Source organism: Amblyomma mixtum, chromosome 4, assembly GCF_055824585.1.
Source record: "Amblyomma mixtum isolate Tamu chromosome 4, ASM5582458v1, whole genome shotgun sequence".
Classification (NCBI taxonomy): Eukaryota; Metazoa; Arthropoda; class Arachnida; order Ixodida; family Ixodidae; genus Amblyomma; species Amblyomma mixtum.
The window spans coordinates 24,660,277-24,670,730 of NC_143015.1; the positions used below are offsets into that span (position 1 = coordinate 24,660,277).

General features: G+C 47.5%; 1 pseudogene; it reads left to right on the forward strand.

Moving 5' to 3' along the window:
* Positions 1-1,449: 1,449 nt before the first annotated feature.
* Positions 1,450-3,451, forward strand: LOC149345913 (uncharacterized; annotated as a pseudogene).
* The last annotated feature ends 7,003 nt before the right edge of the window (positions 3,452-10,454 follow it).

The following is a 10,454-nucleotide window of genomic DNA, read 5'->3' on the forward strand; positions in this document are numbered from 1 at the left end:
GGAGGTTTCAGGAGAAGACGGGGCTTCTGCGACGACTTCTGTCCATGCCATCGTCTCGGGATCGTACCCGCGGCGAGCGGAGGCCGCCATGGCGTCCGCGGAGAACGCTGGAGACCGGCTGCTTGGCTTTAGGCCTAGCTAGGGCTCCCACGGGATGAAGACATAAATGGGCCTAAAAGGCCCAAAAATTGGCCCACCCGGTCGAGAGCGATGTCTTCGGGTGCCGGGTGATGTTAACCGTCGCGTACCAGCAAAATATTTGCGGTCGTGGGGCATTTTTCGGTAATCCGGACGAAAATTGCCGGAGCCGAAATGAGGCGCGTTCGATCGAGACGCGGCCGCGGCGATCGCTCTCCTGGTGTAGGGACGCGGACCAGCATGATGCCGGCATTCACTGTCTGCGCCGGCTCATCCGCTCATATTGTCATACTGTCGTTAGCTCATACTGTCTTTAGCCGCCGTGTCGGCAACCATGTCGGCAGCCGTGTCGACAGCCGTGTCGGCAGTGTCCGCGTTTTGACGGGTGTCCACCGAAATATGTGTAACAGTACTGCGCAATTTCCTTTCCTCAAATACAATTTTCATTTTCTTCATTACGACCCCTAACTCTCTCTCCTTCGTCTTTCACTCCCACTTCCTCCCTTCCTGTGCGGCGCCGTTCGGGTGTCCAACGAGATGACGGAGAATTGCTGATTTCCTTTCCTCAAACAGCATCGCGTTCAAATGGCAAGGCATCGCGCCGAGCCGGTAGTGGCTTTCCGTGGACTGGCTGGCAGCGCTACAACACGGTGTCGCGTTCCACTCCTAAAGGCGAAGCTTAAGCGTCATTAGAAGTTAATTAGTATTCAGTCATTAATCAGTAATTAATCACTAATTAGAAATTTTTCATTACTTCGTAATCAATTATGTGTGACGTAATCCAGCACGTGACTTCACCAGTGTAACGCAAAGTGGTGCGGAAAACGCTTTCGCCTCTATGCACTTTAGACAGTCAAAGTGCACCCTGAATTTTTTGTATATTAAAGGTTTGCTCTCTCTCTGTCTCATGAATGCTTCATATATAGTCGTTTTATTTAAAGATTATCGCTTGCTAGGATACATCCTAAGAATTTTTTTTACCTCCTCATTACAGAAACTGTTTTCGTTCTAAAATGAAGAATGCACATTTGACTCTGACTCTCACGCACACATAAATGAATTATAAGCTATAGAGAATAGCTGCACTCGTTTCGCTTCAGGTACTCATCACAGGAAAGCTAGTGTTTCGAGAATGAAGAGCACAACACTCCCGCTTGCGCCTACCTCGCCATTAGGGCGACGAAAATGGGATGCGACGCGACGCTTACGCTCGCATGAGGGGACCCGGACAACCCTAAAACAGGTAAGGCCGCGAATACGGAAAACCTGAGGCCCATATCACTGACCTCATGTACCGGAAAGCTTATAGAGACGATGGTACGGGATCGCCTCTCTCCATACCTGGAGAGTATGGGCTTCTTTGCAGTCACCATGTTCGGGTTTCGCCCCCACATGTCTGCACAGGACGTCCTTCTCCAGCTGCACAGGGATGTAATACGACCCACAGCTATGCAACACAATGACAAAGCCATCCTCGCCCTTGATCTGAAAGGGGCTTTCGACAGTGTTAAACACGGAAGCATCCTGGCCAACTTGAGCTCTACCGATTGTGGGGCTAAGGCCTACGCGCATGTAAGAGATTTCTTGACTAATTGCGAGGCCTTTCTTCGAATTGAGGGCGAGAAATACGGCCCTTACATGATGGGAACACGGGGTACCCCTCAGGGAGTGGTGTTATCACCGCTCCTGTTCAGCATAGCTATGATTAGCCTCCCAAGCCAACTGGCCCGGGTGGAAGGCATTCAACACGCGTTATATGCAGATGACATTACAATTTGGACCACTGACGGGAGCCTTGGAGACATGGAAGACCGCCTTCAGCAGGCCGCTTCCATAGTCGATGCGTATGCTGTTGACTGTGGGCTTCAATGTGCTCCAGCGAAATCAGAGCTTCGGCATGTCAGAGCGAACCCAAAGGATAGGACAGCAATTCACATCTATATGTCAGGAGGTCCTATTAGAGAGGTGGAGGAGCTCCGTATTCTGGACCTTTTCATTCACCACAGACCCAGACCGGACTCCACGATTGTGAAACTCAAGGGGGTCGGCGAACAGGTAGGGCGAATGATCCGCCGCGTTTCCAACAAGCGGGGCTGTCTGCGGGGCAGGGACGAGCTTCAGCTCGTCCATGCCTTCGTGACTAGCCGGCTCCTCTACGCCGTGCCATATCTCCGCACTACTAAGCAAGACGAGGCGGGAATAGACGCCATCATCCGCAAGGCAACTGAGCGAGCCCTGGATCTCCCGGTGGCTACCTCTTATGCCAAACTCAAGGCATTGGGGGTGCTAAACTCCTACCAGGAGCTGCGGGAAGCCCACCTCGTCAACCAATACACGCGGCTCATGCAGACGGCCACTGGGCGCCGCCTGCTGAACCGCTTACACATCCAACACGACTGCACTCCAGAGGAGGCAGAGCGTATCCCAGTACTGTGGCGCCATATGCTCTGGGTCTCCCCGCTCCCCCGTAACATGGACACCGACATGCACGAAAACAGACGACATGCGCGGGCCCGGGCTCTTGAGAGACAAGACGGCTCCCAACCCGGTGTATATTATGTAGACGCAGCAGGGCCATCGCCCACGGTATTTTACACGGCGGCTGTTGTTAACCAGGAAATGCACGTCGATGGACTCTCCTTTCGAGCCTCGAATTCAATGCGAGCCTAGGTAGTAGCGATAGCGCTTGCTGCCGTCCCCGCCAATTCGAGAATCATTATCACGGACTCCCGAAAAGCATGTCATCATTACTTGGCATGGGAGATCTCCCCCTTAGCTGCTTCCATTCTAAGACGGACTGCCACTGACCCAACACCGAAAAGAATCATTTGGGCTCCTGGCCACCAGGGCTTACGAGGTAATGAGGCCGCTGACGCGGCTGTCCGAGCGCTTATTCACCGGGCTCCTCATCCCTGCTCTTCCGGCTCGGAGACTAACCAGCCGCTGCTGCGATTCAAGGAAATAATAACGCATTATAGCGACAACCACCGCCTTTTCCCGGCCCCTGCAAAGGGGCTGAGTAAGACGGAGGAGCGAACTTTAAGGTGCCTGCAGACAGGTACTCTACTCTGTCCTGCAATCAGAAAACATTACGATCCTAACACGGATGGGCGATGCCCGCACTGTGGGGAGACCTGTGATATCTTCCACGTGGTGTGGGCATGTACTCAAAATCCCAACCTCCCCACCTTCCCCTACCCCTTCCCGAGAGGCATGGAAGACTGCCCTCCTCAACTGCTCCTCGCTTGAGTCCCAAAGGGCTCTGGTGAAACGGGCGGGAGACGGGGCCTCGTCATGCGGTGTCCTGGACTAGGGACGGCGACCATGCAGCGGGGCCACTCTGTGGCTCCCAAACTGTATTTCATGAATTCAAAGCTTTCACCACCACCACCCGGACAATGATTGACGCGGATTCTCAGAATTCTCCGTTCTCCGGCTGCCCTGTTCCTTCGAAGCCATGTTGCTAAGACTGTCCCCGGAAGCGAATGTGACTCCTCCTCGCTCTGTTGTCATGCGGGGGCCAGAAAGAAGAACTCAACGGGCATATTGGTCGTGAACACAGACGCGTAAGCGAGCACGGTGTCGGAAATTTCACTTCATGGCTTCCAGAAAATTTGTGCCAAGAAACCTCAGGAGAACTCTTCGTGTGCCACCGGCCGCTACGAAACCATAGTGAGCTTCATCAGTCGCCATCGCCAGCGGTATACAGCCTGGCTTCAGAAAGAGGCAATACTGCAGCTTGGTCACGTCACAGCGACGGCTTCCAGATGAGTTCTTCGTCGGCGTCTACATAAGAGTTCTTTATTTCCGACCACTGAGTGCACCAGGTCCTCATATTTCGAGACAGAGGCAGGGGTTAAACCCGCCTCGGACATTCAATATCCTCGCTATCCGCTTGACAATTCATCCCATTGGCGCTATGCGGAGTACACCTGTCGCGGAAAAGCTTTTGCTGGTACGTGCTCGAGGATCTAAACTAAAATGTTAGTCGAAACATTTTCTGTACGCTCTTAAGTATGGTTCTGTAAACAGGAGATAGCGCAGCGACACCATATTTAAATCCTTGCTGGACTCCCACCATTCCCGAGTTGTGGGCTCGGCAACGAATATATGCGTTGCAATTCGGAATCGGGAGGCGTTATGAAAAATGTATTTGGTGGCTCTACCAGTGGTTGTAGCGACGGAATCAAATTGTGCACAACTACTAAAGCTTGGCTTGCCCTCGGAAAGGCGGCCCTGTTTTCTTTAAGTACCAGAGCGACTGCACACCTGGGGATATTCAATGCGCTCTCAGCGGGCGCCTTCGCACATGGATATCCAGAAAATTGACATCAATGACGTCTCCCATGAAGCGCTCTGTTCTAACATAAATAAGTTTCTAGGATGTAGAGCGATCGTTCAAACAAAACAGGTAAGATAACTAAATTCTCTATGGTGCGCGCCCAACGAACCTTTCGGACCAATGGGCTATAAAGAAAACGGCCGACTTTGCGGCGCCTCATTCACCGGGGTGCAGCTCGTGCTCAAGCTGGATGCATTGCACAAGATTGATATCGTCTTTTGCGGGTAATTCGTATTCTGCTTGGGACTTATTAAATTGTAGTAGTAGGGGTAGTAGCAGTATAACAATTTTATTTGGTCAAAGTATACTGGCGGACCGTATCGACCGCCTGAACAACCAGTATACATTACGCGCTGCAAGGATCACAACCTGAAGAGACAGATCCTTTCCTTTTTTTTACAGGGCGCAGGTGTTTCACGTTGTTCTGTAGAAGATACCAGTTACTTGAGGGGCGGACATCGACAGTTACAGTACGCTGTGCGAAGGCCGCGTTGGGGTAGCATGTAATACACGTGCGAAAAGCACTTTTGTTTTGACTGGCCGCGCGGTGTTTCGCTCCATTTATGCTGTGAGTGCGGTAAAGGTGGCTTCGTCTGATCCGCGCTGTGAGAGTTGACGCGTTGTGACATTACAGTTGGGCTGTAACGTGCTGTGACGGGCTCTGAAGTGGCGGCTCATAGCTGTCTTTAAAAGGCAAAAGATCTCTAGAAGAGAAATCCGAAGCTGGAAAAAGAGACACATCACGTAGCTCAGTTGGACGCGCTCAGCCGTCCTGTCCTGCAGACAAGAGTGTGGCGTTGTTTGCACTTTTTTGCACAGTAGTGGACAAAAAGATATATTTTATTTTCGGGTATAGTATTTAGGTACAAATAGAAAATATCCCGCGGGAAATGCACCCCTTTATTGTTTTAGTCAATCTTTATGCAATACGGTCCTCTTTTTCCGCCTGGACGTCTTGGGCGCATAACTGTTTGTCTTCGGTTCGTTTCTCATTTCTTTGTTTCACTGGCACTTCCTATCGAGCTCATTTTCCGTCTGCTCGAGACTTTTCATAATTTGATACCCTGCTCAAGGCGCCAACACTTAGGGCTGTATATTTGTGAAGGAATGGTCAGAGTGTAAGGTGCACGTTACGTTATCAATTCTGTTGAAATATCAATTATTCGCTGTCAAAACCGTGGAATGAAACACTACCAAGATTCAATACATTTCACAGTAAAGCAGTCCACGGCTACACAAGTTTTGAAGAGATATAGATCGAGGGAAGGGTTTTGTGTTTCGATCATCACCGGGGCACCCCATATCGAGCAACCTAAGTTGTTGTGAAAGATATTCTCGCGCCAGTCGAACAAGTCTCGATTGTCTTTTAGCGATATTTACAGAAATTTCGCCTTGGTACCAGTCTCCAGAGAGTAATAATGACCTCTCAGATGTCATGTACAATGTGCTGAGGAAGATGGAAGGAGTTCAGGTCAAAATCAGCACACACCAGAGAGGAAAATCGGGCTGCCAAGATAAGGTAGGCAAAAGAACACCTGCTTAAGGTATGAAACGAATTGAAAAGAGCAATTCTATTAGAGAAAATGAAGTTCTGGTTGTATTGCACTGATGTGATTCGTTATATGCGCTTCCCAAAACTTACTTGATATGAAGCTCGTCATAAACTTCCCAGGCTGAAACCGTACAGGCGGGAACGTTATGGCAGGGGGCTGATTGTCCGCTCATGGAGTTGATATCCATCTAATTGAAGGTGCCAGGAACGAAGAGATTTATCACAAAATCTTTTAAAAGGTTTTGCATCATTAGGCATCCAGAAATGCTTTGGATTTTTATATGTGTTTTTAGAGAAGGACGACCCGAAGCACTCTCCTACTGTTGTGAAAAAAAAAATGATTAAAGAAGAACGCCTAGCGCAACGAGTATCCAAGCCAGTCTGCTTACAAGAATTGAATTGAGCATGGTTAGAAAGACGTCGCGTGTCGGCCGATGGACAGAAACTCTAGATGTTCCAAGAAGAAATAAGGCCACCACCGCAAAAGTGGGGAAACCTGGGCTAGTCGCTCAGCGTCTGATTCTTGGGCCCATGCCTGGACTGTGGGAATCAACAGTCGATGAAATAGGCTAAGGATCGAGATACCGACAGCTTTAGGTAATTCAATATGGGCATTCTTTTAATTGGTCATCATTTTGTTATAAAAACCTATGTTGTCACGGACACTTCAACGCAGTGCCGGAAGCAGTGGGCACCGGAGTAGCAACACCAACATGTTCTACATTCCACCTTTCTGCACTTCGCAGGCGTTCCTGGCGTCTTTTCTGCTTTGGTCAGCGCTTGCTACCGTTCCTTCACCAAGACATTCAGATTGTGTGGCATCACCCAACCACCACGCCGGTCCCGATATCTACATCCCGCTGCACCCACCCGGACAGATGCGCCCATCGTACGGCGCATATACGTCACCCACGATGACGTCAATTCCCAGCGCCTACTTAAACTCCTGGCCGTGCGACACCGTCTTCAGTGGGCACCGGAGTAGCAACACCAACATGTTCTACATTCCACCTTTCTGCACTTCGCAGGTGTGTAAGCCTTTTTCCTTGTACGCTAAGTAAAGCGATGATATCTGCTTATTGCTGCTCCCGTGCCCACAAGTGCTTTCTGAAATTATTTGCGAGTGCTTTCATATGTCTGTGCTCTTACTTTGCTGCGGCGACATCGAATCCAATCCTGGCTCTAACACGCGTTCTGAATCCAATCTAGAAACACTAACTTTGCCTGACGAACCCTCGGAACAGATGGCCGCTATCTTCAAACTGCTCAAGGATATTCAACTGCGATCTGTCCAGTCCTCTAAGTGTCAGACAGAATTGGTGGCCGATGTTAAATCAATCAAAGCTAGCCAAAAAAATATTGAATCTAAGATTGGCTGCATCCAAGAAAGACTTGATGCCCTTGAAGAAAAAACAAAGTGCTTTGATGACTTTGAAGAGCAGGTTACGGATTTCCAAAAATCTTTGGAAGCCCGCAACGCTGAGCTTGATTCTATGAAATCTCGCTTTGCCGACCTAGAGGACAGATCGCGAAGAAATAATGTTATTTTTCACGGTTTCCCTGACTCTCGGGAATCGTGGGAGGAATCTGAAGCCCTTGTCGTCAACATGTTAGCAAGCCTTCACGTCAATTTACCCGACATGGCAATTGAACGCGCTCATCGTCTCGGTTCATACTCGTCTAACAAATGCCGTCCCATCGTTGCAAAATTCAGCCACTACAAAATAAAAGAAAAAGTGTTTTCCGTACGCAGTGAACTAAAAGAAAAAGACATAGCAATATCTGATGACTACTCATCCGCCACCCGCCATGCACGAAGTAAACTGATAGCCTTTGGTAAAAGTTTGCCAGGAACACCCCTCTTTCATCTGCGCTACAACAAATTATCAGTAAACAAGAAACTCTACATGTACGACCATGCAAGCGACAGCGTGACAGAATGCGCCTCACAAACACTACATGTTGATACGCAACAGGGCCTTTCATCCCCTGGCAGTGCGTAGCAAGGCGTGAGGGGCAGTGGCAGTCGTTTATCCCCCGTATCAGTCCTGTTCACTAACATTCGAAGCATTAAAAACAAACACGACTCGTTCACTTCTGCAGTAGACACCTGTAACCCAGATATCATTGTACTTACTGAAACTTGGCTGCATGCGCATGTTCGTGACCACGAAATTTTCTTAACCGCTCATAACTTCTCTGTTTATCGCTGCGACCGCACGATAAAAGAAGGGGGCGGTGTTCTTCTGGCTATTAACAAAAACTTACCCTCTAAGCATATTAGTATTACTACGAACTTAGAGATAGTCTGGGCAATTATTGAAATAAACTTCCAAAAAATTATAATTGGCGCATGCTATCGTCCTCCTACTCACTCTGCCTCCTTTGTTGACGAATTACAAGATGCCATCAACATCGTCATAACACGCCACCCTTTCTTGCCCCTGTTTTTGCTTGGCGATTTCAATATTCCAAACATTGCATGGAATAACGAACCCATTATCATACGCCCTTTTTCCGCGTTAGCAAAAGATTTTCTCGACTTGTGTGCATTATTCACTTTCAGTCAACTAATAACACAGCCTACGAGAACCTCACCACACGTTGCTAGTACTCTTGACCTACTGCTAACTACTCGGCCCGAATTTATTTCGAACATTTGTTATTTACCTCCCCTGAGCGACCATTCACTGATTAATTTCAACATCAACATTTCACGGCCAAAAATCAGAAAGAAAACAAAGATCATTCGCGACTACAAGAAAGCAAATTTTGATTCCATTAACAAAGAGCTATGCACATTTCTTGATACCTTCCTCACAGATTTCGACGACCGCAGTGTGCAAGCGAACTGGGATATGTTTGTGGATAAAACCACTGAATTAACAGAAAAGTTTATCCCTACGTACACTGTCTCCTCCGACGGTCACGCTCCCTGGTACAACACTCACATAAAGCGCTTATCTAACAAAAAAAAAAACGCTTATATAGATCAGCTAAAACGTCTGCTAACACTGCAAAATGGGCAGCTTACAAACGTGCATCTAACGACTACATCACAGCCCTCAGGGCTGCAAGAGAGAACTTTTTAAAAATCACATTGCCATCTATGCTATCTACTGACACGAAAAAGTTTTGGCGCACCATTAACCCAAAGAATGACGACATAATAACCCTTGTTGATGACGCTGAAAATGCCATCTCACCTACCGATTCTGCATCCATCTTTAATGAGGTTTTTACACGCAACTTTTCGAAACCCACCCATGCCACTCATCCAACTACACACTCTTACGACTTTGCTGTAATGTACCCTTTAACCATTGAACCAGTCGGCGTAGAAAAAGTAATCACATCACTGAAACTTTCATCTGCTCCTGGCTGTGACCTAATTAATCCAAAGTTTCTCAAAAACACTAACTCATATTGTTCCGTTATACTTTCAAAGATTTTTCAGCAATCACTTGACAAAGGTTCACTGCCTGCTGAATGGAAAGTTGGGAAGGTGATTCCACTCCACAAATCAGGTACGAAACATTGTCCACTTAACTATCGGCCCATTTCCTTAACCAGTATACCATGCAAAATTTTTGAACATATCCTCTTTTCTCAGATTGCCAACTTTTTAGAAGCGAACTAATTTTTTTCACAATTTCAGCACGGCTTTCGCAAAACATATTCATGTGAAACCCAACTACTCTCCTTCACGCATAAACTGCACCTAATACTTGATCACTCTTCAGCAGCTGACTTAATATTTTTAGATTTTTCCAAAGCATTTGATAAGGTGTGTCATAGTTTATTAATCTATAAATTGCATCAACTAAACCTTGATACCAAAATTCTGTACTGGCTTGAGGTTTTCCTGACTAACCGCTCACAGTTTGTCTCAGTTAATGACGTAACCTCGGAGCACTGTCCAGTTCACTCGGGTGTACCTCAAGGCTCTGTGCTTGGGCCCCTTTTATTTCTCATTTATATTAACGACTTACCTTCCTGCGTTTCCTCCCACATTCACCTTTTTGCTGATGACTGTGTAATTTTCACCGAAATAACTTGTGATGACGATGTAACCAGACTACAATCATACCTTAACGCTGTTTCTGCATGGTGTAAGTTATGGTTAATGGAATTAAATATTAACAAGTGTAAATTTATGCTTGTGTCAAGAAATGCTAATGAACTTCCTGTGTATTCTCTTAATAACGCACCTTTAGATCCGGTAACAACTTACAAGTACCTTGGCCTTCACCTCACCTCTGATCTAACATGGGCCGTTCACATCGCGTATATAATATCCAATGCTAATCGAATGCTTGGCTATTTACGACGCAATTTTTCTAAAGCACCATCCTCTTTAAAATTACTCCTTTACAAAACTCTAATACGGCCCAAACTCGAATACGCCGCGTCACTTTGGGA